The sequence below is a fragment of the Malaya genurostris genome, chromosome 3, assembly GCF_030247185.1.
Source record: "Malaya genurostris strain Urasoe2022 chromosome 3, Malgen_1.1, whole genome shotgun sequence".
Classification (NCBI taxonomy): domain Eukaryota; kingdom Metazoa; phylum Arthropoda; class Insecta; order Diptera; family Culicidae; genus Malaya; species Malaya genurostris.
In genome coordinates this window covers 199,496,698-199,510,629 of record NC_080572.1, presented here as the reverse complement: position 1 = coordinate 199,510,629, position 13,932 = coordinate 199,496,698, and positions in this window count along the sequence as shown.

The window sequence follows — 13,932 nt, the reverse complement described above, 5'->3', positions numbered from 1 at the left end:
AATAATACTAGATTCTAAAATGACTTTTGTTGACCATTATAATACAATCATAAACAGAGCCAATAACATGCTAGGATTCATAAAACGATTTTGTTACTGTTTTCACGATCCGTATACAATTAAAACATAATACATTGCCTATGTTCGGTCAGTACTAGAATAATGTAGCTTAGTTTGGTCACCTTACTTAATCACATGGGAAGATCGCATTGAATCAGTTCAAAAACAATTTTTGTTATTTGCACTTCGTAAATTAGGTTGGACAAGACTTCTTTTTCCGTCCTATAAAGCCAGCTGTATGCTGATAAGTATTCAAACATTAAAAGAACGCAGAGGATTTTCAATGGTCTCATTTGTAAATGACATTGTCTCGAATCGCATAGATTCCAGTCAACTCCTGTCCAAACTAAATTTTTGCATACCATCTCGGCGTTTAAGAAATCGAAATATTTTTATTACAAACCACCAGCGAACAAACTATGCAAAAAATGGGCCAATGAATCAATTGATGGCTGTATACAACAAGCATTCAGAAGCTGTCGATTTCACTATGTCAAAAAACAAACTTAAACAATATTTCAGTTCTATTCGGTAAGCTAATAATTATTATTTAACTCATACTAAATTATAACATAATTATACATAAATTGTACAATTATACTTATGGTCTACTTTTGATTGACGACAAATAAATAAAAAAAAACTTATGTATATTGCTATGAAATAAACGTATTTATGAAAAAAAAAAAAAAGATAAATGTCACGATTACAGGTTTCAGTCACAAGTGGACATATTCTTCACAGCATATTTCCTCCGCTTTGTAAACCAACTAATTTAAATTTTCATTATTTGGATAGCACATGCATTGTTATAGAGAACTATTTCAATAATTTTCTATACTCTCGTTGTTTGCTATCATATTTGATATTGGACTATTTATTATCAGATGTCTCTTAGTGGGCCTTAATTGTAACCTGGATTTGTCGTTCGTCGGAGTTTATATCGTGCTTTATAAGGGCACAGTTTCATGTTCAGCGAGTTAATGTTTCTTGTATTCACGTCAATCCGATTATGTATATTACATTACCCACCCGTCTCTTCTCAGGGAAGCAAACATTTACAACTACACACCGGGCTTGAGAATAGGTACTTATAAACTAACTTACTAGGCAGATCAACAAACGAATCGATTCTACTGAAGATTACATCGGTTTTCGTTTGATTGTGCTCGTAGCGCTATGTGACATCATTTTGACTGGCTATATTTCAGCTGTTAGTTGTCCGATTTTAAAAATTGTATAATCATCAGAATGATCTACCTCTTACAAAATGAATGAAATTAAAAAAAATCAATCACAATTATTGAGCTCTTATCCAATCGTAAACCAAAGTCTTATAAAACTAATTGGAAACAACGAATTAATGACCTACCTGTATTTATATATTAAAACATTGCATTTGATGCCATCTAGAACTCTTAGAAAAAAAAATTTACTAAAATGTCTCTAGATAATTTGACGAAAAATTTCAACGTATTAGAAATATTTCCAACTGAGCAACAAATTTAAAACCAACATCTTAGTATTATTGTATACCAATTGATTGATTTTGACACCAGTCACAATCTTTGGAGATATTTGAATAAACATAATTTATTTCTCTAAGAGTTGTAGATGGCATCAAAGGCAATATTTTGATGTCATAACATTTGGTAGGTCATAACTTCAAATTTAAAGATATGTGCAAAATTCGTTGTTTCCGATTATTTTTATAAGACTTTGGAGATAGACCATTCTGATGCTCATATAGTTTTTAAAATCGTTCAACTAACAGCTGCGATATAGCCAGTCAAAATGAGCGTTCCAGTTTTGTCGTGAATACGACTTACTTTACTATGGGGTGCCTTTTCAAAATTAGCCATATGGAAGAATGGGCAGAACTTAATCGTGAGTATCTCGACTTGTATTAAGGGCAGTAACATAATTATTTCGCCATTTCATTGAAAATATGATCAGGAATTTAGAATAATATTTTGAACAGTGTGAGATAACCACAAACAACTCAAAAATGAAGTTTTCTAAAACTTTGAAAAAAATGCGGAAAACTCTTTACTTTTGCTTGGCTTTTTCGCGCAAGGACGAAGATTTTGAGGTAGTCAGGCACATATCTTCATCTGAATGCGTATAAAAAGGGATACGTGGTCGAAAATCGATCATTTCTTCTTGTATGTTGGATGGTAGCAGACGTCGTGAAAATGATTCATCATTTGCTTTCCGGTCGTCGGGGGGCAATATCATGAACCAACAGCGACGGAGAGTGCACCTTCTGCGTGGTTGACACCTCAAACGCTCAGGTAGCAACTCTCATTCGAATTCTGAAACTGGATTCTGGAACTACATTCCGGAACTGATTTCAGTTTCTAAATTGTAGTTCTAAAATTGCAACTGAACTCTGAGTCTGCTCTTAGTTCTAAATTAAACTCAGGTCCAGTTCCTTATTCCAAAATTCTTCTGTTCGATTCTTTTTAGAATCATAATACTCCCAAAGAATTATGCGACATTTTACAACCCATTTTGGTAGTAGTAGCTTCAGAGCTTAGTTCCGGAATATGGGTGTAGAATTCAGAGCCTGCGTGCTGAAGTGGATTCTGGAAAAAGATTCCGGAACTGATTTCAGTTTCGAAATTGTAGTCTACTAAAATCCAACTGAATTCTGAGTCTGTTCTAGATTCTAAATATAGTTCTTGAGCTCAGGTCCAGTTCCTAACTCCAGAATTTTTCAAATCGGTTCTTTTGTCCTGAATACGACTTACTTTACTATGGGGCACCTTTTCAAAATTTACCCTGTACAAGAATGGGCAGAACTTTACCACGAATTTTTTTTGATGTACTCAACCCAACAACATATTTTTTTTCACAAGCTCTATCGCTAATATGATTAGGAATCTTTGAATAAAAACTGTTCATTTCTCTTATTGCTACCTACGAAACTGGATGTCGAGGTGAGGTTCTCCCACCAACATCAGTCAGGTCGTCCTCTCATTAGGACTTCTGTCGTCAGGATGAGCAGTCGGCAATAAAAGTAGACCTTTTGCGTGGTGTAAAGCCTCAAACGCTCAAGTCACAGAGCCAGTTTTCAGGGTAATTTGATTAGCTTTGTGCAATTTTCGCAGTGCAAAATTCGCAACAGTGTTTAATATTTTAGAGAATTACACAATTTGGCACTTCTGAATGCCAGAAATTTATGTCGTACGGCATTTTGATAACTTTTTTCACTGAAATATTTAAATCCGAAACGAAATAATTGACATCAAAATTCTTTATATTTCTATTTAGAACAATAATTGTATACCCAAAGAATTATGCGAAATTTTATTTACTATACTATATACGGCCCATTTTTAACCACTTGTAGTTTGTAGTAGAACTTTCTGCTGATTTGCTATATAAAATGCATACGTCGACTTAGAAGCCATTATTGAAAGGTTCCTTTCAGAACCACTATTATTTTATCATAAAGAACTATACTGGTTATTTCGTAATATTTAATCGTGTGTTAGAATGTTTAATGTAACTAATCTGTACTTTAGTTTAGGAGTATCGTTTCAAATTCTAGTAGTGAAAAAGAGGAAAGCTAGCACAATTCACACAATCGATCAACTAATTGAAATTTGAAAGGATAAAGAAAGAGTGTCAGTTTTATTCGTATTCACGACATCCAGTTATGTCTCTGACATTACACACCCGTACTTTTTTTTAAGACTTTGTTTCAAACTTTTTACTATAAATTCGGGTAGACAAATCTATTTGCAATTTTTCTAAATATTTTCTCATTCATAAATAATTTGCCTTTCTAGTGGTGGTAATATATTTGAAATCGGTCAAAAATAGCTGGTATATAGTTAATCAAAATGAGCGTACCATTTTTTTACCTTGGTATTCGGAGTGTTGATAAATTCATTACACTTTTCCTGGATTTATTTTACGTGATCCTTCGAAGCGAGTTTTTTGTCATGCGTTGATCAGACCACGTCATTTCTAAACCATTCAATTTGGTGACATATTTGTTATTTGGTTTAAGGCTAGAAGCTATGAGTTTATGAGGAATTCATCGCCGGAATCGGCCAGAACAAAACGAAGCAACGTTTTCGTTCGGCACGTCAGTAAAAACGAAGCACTTTTGATATTCTACACAGTGGTGGTAAAAAATCGGCTCCGAAAACGCAGGAAAGTTGGTAGGACATTAATCGTTAATCTCTACATTTTTAGCCAATAACCTCTACTATGCTTTCAAACATCCAAGTAAAGTAATGTTAATTGTAGTTTAGATGAACTGAACTGCGGTAGAAGAGATTCGGTGCTGTATTTCACAAGGGATTTTTACATTGTCATAATATTGATTCAGTATTTTCTCTAACCAAACATGTTTTATATACGTTCACACCTATTTAAAAACTAATGCAGTTTTGTTTTATAACACTTAGCAGTTTTTAAAGTATTTAAGCAACAATACGAACTAGCATTTTGTTTTAAATTCCCCATGTATTATGTCATATACTGTACTCTATGAACTAGTGTCAAGTCTGGTAACTGTATTGGCGCTTGCCAGCCGCTTTATTGCAGTTTCAGTTAAACAACTGTTCGTACACAATTTTAAAATACTTTGAAGATTATCAGATAATAATAGCAACTAATACTGCTGTGTCACTGAACACCATACTAAACGCACTGAAATCCCGTTCTACACTGTATTGAATGGGTGTAACAGCGAGAATGATTTCCAAAAATTTTCCATAACATCAGAGAGTCATAATTATATGAAGAAGAAGAGAAATTCAATTAGTTTCATACGTGTGAGAGAAAAGTAGACGTTTTAGCTGCTTCATGATTGAATTGAATCTTGAGTAAACTGAATTTCTATTAAAACCTAGAAATCAAAATATGTACCAAAATTTTATAAGTGGGTGAAATTTTTATAAGTTAACAGAATATGTAGATTGCGATATTGGTTTAGTCCAACATATAGGTAATTCTAGTGCTACTGATTCAACACGTCGAATTTGCATTAGTTTATTAATTTTGCATATTGAGCCACCAGACGCTCGGTGAAAATATGCTAAAATTTAATTTTATTTCTAATTGATTCACTAATCAATAGACTGTCAAATTTGCAAGAATTGAAAAATGGACTATTTTTCATACTGATTTTACTCATCCGAGAACACTGAATACCGAACAGCTATCGAACCGCACGCATGTTTACACGCGGAGAACATTTTCGAGCAAATATGCAAGAGCAACGGTGTTCGGTCCGCAATTTACCATACTTTTATCAATAACTAGTCAAGCGAATATATGTTAAAAACACACGGAACGACCGAAATTAGTTCTGCGTCTAATTCGTATTACTGTTCTTGATTTAAACAACAGAATTTCCAAAATAACTAAAAAAATACTTAAAATTGAAAATTTACTTTGCTGAAAAAAAAGGCGGGTGGGTAATGTCAGAGACATAACTGGATGTCGTGAATACGAAAACAACTGACATGTTCCTTAACACTTCCGAATATCAATTGTATGAACTATGCACGCATTTCCCTTTTTCACATTTTTCGCAAAAACAAAGAAAGCTTCACTTGATCTCGATTACTGTGAATTTCACACAGCGAAAAGTGCACAAATCTAAGCAAACTATTCTTAATTTGCAGTAAACTGAGGATATTTCCCTACGATTTGCAAACAACAAATCCTAATAGTTCTTTAGAAAACTTTTAAGAGCCATTAGAACGGCTGATACTGTGCAATGCTCTCCACCGTTGTTTTTTTTCCCAATGCTAATGACTGGCAGCTGTGACGTAATCGCTCTTGTCGAAAGCGTGCAGACGACACAAAACACATCTGCTCGCAGTGGCGATACAATCCAAACTGATTCAAGTTTTGTTGAGAGGCTTGTTTCTACCTGATTTCGTTTGTAGCTTTTTCACTAATGGGCGGTCCTAACGGCTATAAAAATAGCCGCATACAGAATTTAAATGTCGATTATTTCATTTCGGATTTGCATATTTTATTGAAAGAAACTATCAATATGCTGTAGGGATTCGTTTCCAGCATTCAGAAGAGTCAAATTGCGTAATTCTCTATGACATTAAACTCTGGAACATTTTTCGCAAAAAAAGGCTTCACTTGATCTCGATTACTGTGAATTTCACACAGCGAAAAGTGCACAAATCTAAGCAAACTGTTCTTGATTTGCAGTAAACTGAGGATATTTCCCTACGATTTGCGAACAACAAATCCTAATAGTTCTTTAGAAAACTTTTAGAGCCATTAGAACGGCTGATATTGCGCAATGCTCTCCACCGTTGTTTTTTTCCCACTGCTAATGACTGGCAACTGTGACGTAATCGCTCTTGTCGAAAGCGTGCAGACGACACAAAACACATCTGCTCGCAGTGGCGATTGAATCCAAACTGATTGAATTTTTGTTAAGAGATTTCCTTTTATGTGATTTCGTTTGTAGCTTTTTCACTAATGGGCGGTCCTAACGGCTATAAAAATAGCCGCATACAGAATTTTATTGTCGATTATTTCATTTCGGATTTGCATAATTTATTGAAAGAAATTATCAATATGCTGTAGGGATTCGGTTCTAGCATTCACAAGGACCAAATTGAGGAACTCTATTTGGCCCGTCGCTGCTGGTTGATGATTCCACTCCCACGACGTCTGCTTCCATCGAACGCACGAAAAGAAATGATCGATTTTCGACCACGGTTCCCCTTTTATACGCATTCAGTTGAAGATATGTGCCTGACTACCTCAAAATCGTCGTCCTTGCGCGAAAAACCCAAGCGAAAGTAAGGTGTTTTCCGCGTTGTTTTCAAATTTTAAGAAAACTTAATTTTTGAGTTGTTTGTGGTTATCGCACACTGTTCAAAATATTATCCTGAATTCCTGATCATATTTTTGATGAAATGGTGAAAGAATTATGTTGCTACCATTAATACAAGTCGAGATATTCACGATTAAGTTCTGCCCATTCTTCCATATGGCTAATTTTGAAAAGGCGCCCCATAGTAAAGTAAGTCGTATTCACGACAAAAAACTCTTATTTATAGAGAATGTGTTTAGTTGGCGAATATCCTGGACACAAACCAGCAATATTTCAATCCAACACGAAATTTTCATTGACAACTAATTTTGTTATTGAAATCAGAAAACTTGTTTCTATTTATCTAACACCATCATTACTGAAGGACAGCGCAAAGAAAACAAAAATGAAATTTATCTTATTAACAAGTTTATTAGCCAAAAACTCATGAGAAGTGTCAAAGCAAAACAATCCATTGAAATGCTAAAAAGGACAGTCTTGTTGAAACTGCTTGCAAATTGTTTAGATGTTTTTCGAATGTGTTACGATATATCCATATTTAAATTTCTAAACCCATATGTAAAAATGACGTAAACTCTTAGTGGAAATTGTATTTATTCATAATTTGTGCGCATTTGAAGCGATTGTGCGTAATAATGTTTTTACATGGAACAGTGAAGTGAGTCTCGAAAGTCGCACTCTAATTGTATATGTATGCGGTTTATGTTTTCCGAGTGCTTAAAGTTTTCAGTGAGAGAGTCGATTTCGCGAAGTCGAATGAAGAAAACAGCGACTTAGAAGAAAAATTTTCAAGAAGAAGTTGATGTTTTGTTTATGTCTTTTTCTTCAATACAACATCGTATTTATACCTGCCAATAAATAAAAGACAACCGCGACTGAATTTTTTTTCGATAGTAGTGTGCCATCTAGTGACTAGTAGTCATTACGGTGTTAACGTTTTTTCGGTGACAGAGCGCCATATAGCTGCAAATTGCAGAAACCAATTCAACTATTTATGTTGGTTGAAAACAACGTTTTATTTCTTTAATTCAACTAAAAAATTAGACGAATGGAAATGAAGTGTGCCTTAGCTAAGAAATGACAGCACGTTTAATTGGTGAATCCAACTAAAAAATGGACAATTCAACAAATATTTTATTATTATTATTAAGGGAATTAGAATTAAAAAATCTAAATTAGCAAAAGTAAGATTTTTTTAGTTGTCTCAAAAAATAACTAACTAAAATCAGAAAAACAACTAATTTTTTCGCCAAAATGCTGATTTCGGTCTTTCCGTGCAGGGTGATTTATTACCCAGTTTTATGTGAGGGAACGAACCGAAAATGGGTAAAGAATTTACCCATGTTTAAAATGATTCAGATATCAAACATGATTGCTAACACAATTTTTTCAATGTGAAACAAATTTTTGTTTTCTATATAGGGGTGCAAATTAGAAACTCAAAGAAGTAAAAGTGCAGAAAAATGGTTAGATTTTGAATGCTCACTGCTCAGTCAATTTTGTTTTGATTTGTGATATTATTTCACCAATTGATTGGAGATATTTCTACGCAACGATTGGAATGGATAAAGCTACTTATTTTCATGTACATATGAATGAAATTGTTATCAATAGTGTGTCTTATTTTGTTCGCTAAACATTTAATCACTATGTTGGCTTACTGGCTTTCTCTAACAGATTGGTCATTCAAAGCAAAAGCGATTGGTCATTCAAAGCAAAAGCGAAAGCGGTCGAATCTGTAGATGTAAGCGACAATATAGCCAACGTTTAGTCTCACACGAAACATACCAGGAAAGGTTGCTACCAGGCAGCATACATCATGAGAAGCGTTACGAAATGATTGCATCCTCTGATAGGCTTGCTTTGATCAAATGTAATTTTCATTCGCTTGATGACTTCGATAAGCTTGGGAATTGGAAGAAAAAAGAACTCTTGAATGCTCAAGATTAGTTTCTAATTTTTATTGAATGAACACTTTCTATTAGGAAAATATTTTTAAAGCTTTCGTCAAAATCACTGAGCCTTATTGCGAACTCGAATCGTTGCATAACGCATTCCCAAGTGAAACTTAATGCTAGAAAAATAATTGCACACAAGCAAAACTCGAATTCAAATTTGGTGCAAGGTGGTTGAATAACAAAATCCCGTGCACTATGTATTAATAAAATTGCATACATTTCGGCTGTTGATATAATTTCGTTATGACCAACTGGGCATTTTCTTGGTTCGCGTATCCGGTGTATTTCAAACTTTTGCACAAAAACTAAAAGATTTGCGTTGTGACGCTCGTACAGATCGATTTATAACTATCGATAATTGAGTACTGTAACGACTTATTGTACTGTTTTATAGAAATTTTCAGTTATTCAATTTTTTGGTGTCCTTGCCAACTCGAGCAACCCAATGGGGCTGATCATTGCAGTGTTTTTTTTTTTAAATGTTTTAAAATATCTAGGTATGCTTTGTTATATTATATTATATTATATATTATATTATATTAGATGTTCGAAATAAAGACTGTCCCAGAAAGTATGGACGCACTTTGATTTCGCTGTAAATAATTCACAAGTGTTAGATATTCAAATTTTATTCGATATACTGATAATATTAGACTACAACAACAGACTATTATTCTCAACATTTGCTACTTAGCCATTGTAGACTAGCTGGCGCACCTTCTTGCGAACGTTCCTCATTAAATTCCGTACAGACTTCTTAGCGACAAGTTTTAACACATCTTCCAATCTTTTTCGAACTGTTGAATGGTTTCGGCTGCCGAGACATGTTTCCTAAGATGTGCCATCATTAATGCACGAAATTCCTCAATTGGTCGAAGTTATGGGCAATATGGTGGATTCATGTCTTTTGAGACGAAAGTGATATTTTTGGTAGTATACCATTCTAAAGTTGATTTCGAGTAGTGGCAAGAAGCAAGATCTGGCCAGAAGACAACAGGATCCTTGTGGCTTCGAATCATGGGTAGAAGTCGTTTTTGTAAACATTTCTTGATGTATATTTCGCTGTTCATTGAAGCAGTGGTGATGGAGGGTTTCGAAATCTTACCGCAGCTACAAATTGCTTGCCAGACCATACCATTCTTACCAAATTTTTCGAGTTCAATCGATGTCTCGGACTGATTTAACACTTGCCCTTCTCGCACCGTATGATATTGTGGTCCCGCCATGGATTTGTAATCGAGTTTCACTTAGGTTTCGTCGTCCATGATTATGCAGTTCAAATTTCCAGCAAGAATCGTATTGTACAGCTTTCGAACCTTCGGCCTGATCGATGCTTCTTGTTACGGACTACGTTTTGGTTGTTTCTGCTTCTTATAGGTTCGAAGATTCAAACGTTCTCTAGCACGAAGAACATTTGACTTCGAAGTGCCCACTTCTTTGGCCACATCCCGAACGGAAACCTCCTTCTTTTGCTCGAACGCCTTCAGTATACGTTTATCCAACTGAGGGTTAGTAGGACCTTTTTTCGACCCGTTTTCGGATTATCCTCAAAGGTGTTATCCTCACCGAACTTCCTGATTGCATTTTGCACGGCTTTTTCACTTACTCCTTCCATTTTTGCTATCTTTCTCAGTGACAGTCCGCGTTCGGTGCACCATTTGTACACAATTTTTCGACGTTGTTCTACTGAAAGTCCACGCATTTCGAAACAAACTAGTGAAAACGAATAAACAACTGCACAAGTGGTTAGAGAAGAGTGTAAACAACAGAACGCAGCCATAAAAGTTGACAGATTCTGAACCATTGCGAAATGGCAGCGGTTTTTGGTTGCGTCCATACTTTCTGGAACAGTCTTTACGGGAAGTATTTCATCAAGTTTTAAATGTCAATAAGAACCTTGTTTTTGATAGCTAGAATTGAAGTCGAAAATAGGTATTTGGAATACTCACAAATGTGTGTTTTTTTTTTTTTAACTGTGCATACATTTGAGTTTTTGATACAAACCAAATAAAGGTGAAGGGTGAACAGAGTTTGTTCATGGTTCGCTTGTTCGATATTTTTTGAATTTTTTCACAAAAACTAATAGTTTATGGTGTTGTAAATAAGGATCGATCAAATCGACGTGAACATTTCAGTTTCTTTTTGTTTACTTTCTCTTCCGTTAATTTATGTGCACGGTAACTTTCAAAATGTTGCTTTCAGATCTGTAGCGATCATCATCAAAACAGAAAGCAAACCAAGATGATATAACATTTGCTTCCAAGCCTTTTTAAAATGTTTACGTCTAATGGCGGCACTTATATTATTGTAAATTTTGATTGACCTGTTTAAAAGAGTTTAAAAGAGAACATCAATCATTACAAAAAGTAGGGTGCCTTGTTCCACTTAAATAACTGGATCCTTACAGTTTTTCACCCGCAGTTGGAGTCAAACAAGTTACTCTGCCAAATGTTAAATACTGTAATCAATTTGCCCTCGTTTTTCCTACTTATCGTCACCACTGAAGTTATGCAAAAGAAAAGCATTTCAACAATCGATCATTTCCCACCTCCAAATTCCTACGCTAACCGTGCATTATAAGGACAGGATAAACGATGTTGACGGTTTACCCGGTGGGAAGGAAGGTTTCCGTGTATGTGCCAGGAACACCAGAAGTCCACCTGCTGTAGCTCTGCATTCGGCCGCCCGACGCGTTACGAAGCGAGAGGCCACGGTAGGTGATTGATAATCGCTTTCCACCGGTGAATATTTATTATCCCAGCAAATAGCAGACGAAAATACTGCACTTTCCGGTGCAGTATTCAGTGTAAGCCCCACTCCGGCGCATTTTTGGAGCAACACTTAGTGGGACGGCTCAACAGTGGGAACCCAGGGATGAAGCCCCCGGTGCAAAACCGTTTTTTCCCGTTTCGTTTCCAAAGTCGAACTAGGATCCTGAGCATTCCTGGAGTGGTTTAGCTGGTGAAACTCATATAAAAAGAATGGCCCCATCCGAGGTTCGGCTCGCTGTTGCAGGTCTTGTCCAATGCGACTTGGCCGTGTCGAACAATGGCAGGCGGTAATGAATTTACCTTCTTTCCAAAATTTATGTAGCAGGTGTTACGTAATTTGATTTATGTGGATGCAATTTAGTTTCTCAAATTCACCTACTGAAGAGGCATAATTACTTCAGGAGCTTCAGAGTTCAATTGTTGCAAAATGTATCGCCCCCCCCAAGTGCCCCAAGACCGGTCTTCAAGTGAATTTCATAGTTCTCGATTCCCAGCCACTGCCTGTTCTGCTTTAATTCATGATTGCGGCCTTTTCGCATTGCCATTCGCATTTTTTTCATCTTTTGTTGTTCCATCAAAAAACTAACGCACCCATTTGTCATTGGTGACAACCGCACCGGTAGGGGCAATAAACTGTGCGTCAAAATTAATACCGCAACGACACAAAAAGGCCACCAACCAAACGACAAACAATTAATGGGTTACAGGACCGACAATTGGAGACAAGCTCTCGGGGTTTCCTCAAGAATTTCATTAATGCGGTGTATCCTTCGGTGCGAACAGATTTCGTTCGTGACGATTTCAATTTTACTGCCGCTCCGGACCCACTTCACCACTTCAGTAGAGCTTAGCAAAATATCCTAAAATCCGAAGAACCAGTTGACGCATTCGTGTCATCACCGCCGTTGCTTGGAGTTGGTTTCTACTTGTGGGGACTTGTTGGAACAATTACACGCACACCGGCTTTCCTATGCGCTGTACGTTTGTCAAAATATGTCTTAGCCGATGTTTGTCCCATGCTAGTTGTCAGTGTTGTAATGAGGTACAATAAATTATTTGACTTAATAAGTTTGCCTTGTTTAGCGAAAAGCTAATGGAATTTATTTACCATTTCGCGTTATTTAAGGAATAGTTGTGCTCGGAATAAATTGTTTGCGGTTTTGCTTGTAACCAAAAACTGTATTCGAAAGGAATAAACTTTTTGACTTGGCTTGTACTTCGTTTCGTTAATGGCCCAATATTTCACATAGAACAATGACACGACAAAGCTTAAAATTATCTCACGAATTAGAATATCATCAACTTGAAATCCAACAAAGGAAACCAATAATATAACGGATGTTTTTTACTCTATTATCTGAAAGTTGTTTTGACAGTGTAAAGTGACCACTCTACTCAGTATTATTTGGCAAAACATAATGAATAGGTTAACTCCGAAACAGCGCTTCCAAACAGTGGAAATTTATTTTCAAAATCAGTGTTCAATTAAAACTGTTTATAGCGCAAAATTCTCTTTAGTGATGAGGCACATTTTTGGTTGAATGGAAAAATCAACATGCAAAATAGCCGTGTTTGGAGCAAAGATAATCCACACGCCGTTCAAGAATTACCAATGCATCCCGATAAATGTACTGTTTGGTGCGGTTTATGGGCTAGTGAAATCATTGGTCCTTATTTCTTTAAATATGAGGAAAGATGGCACGTTACCAGGAATGGAAATCGATACAGTAGCACGATCAATGATGTTTAGTAATCAAATCTTCAAGATATAGATATGAACGAAATGTGGTTTCACTAGGATGGTGCCACTTGTCATACTGCACCCAAAACAATCGACTTATTGAAAGAACATTTTCGAGAAATGGACCGGTGAATTAGCCTCTGTGTTCGTGTGATTTGACGCCACTCGATTATTTTTTGTGGGAATACGTGAAGTCATTAGCTAGAAAAAGTGGTCGAAAATTCTACCTCAAAAATCACCTTTCGAAGAACCCAGAATAGTTTCCAACTTTCGTCTAATATGTTCATGAAGATATTACGTCGAGGTGCAATTATAGTTTTGCGTAATTGAAATTCAATTTTACCTCTTTATAGGGCAACCGGTTTTGTCAGTCGCGTTTTGACATGGAAAACATCTCTGTTTTCTATATAGGGGTGCAAATTAAAAATTCAAGGGTAAATACATATAAAAGTGTGATCAACTTTTGAACACTTACAGCTCAGTCGGTTTAGTTTCAATCAGTAATATTATTTCACCAATTGATTGGAAATATTTCTTCGTATTGATTTGAATGTTCATAGCCATGTATTT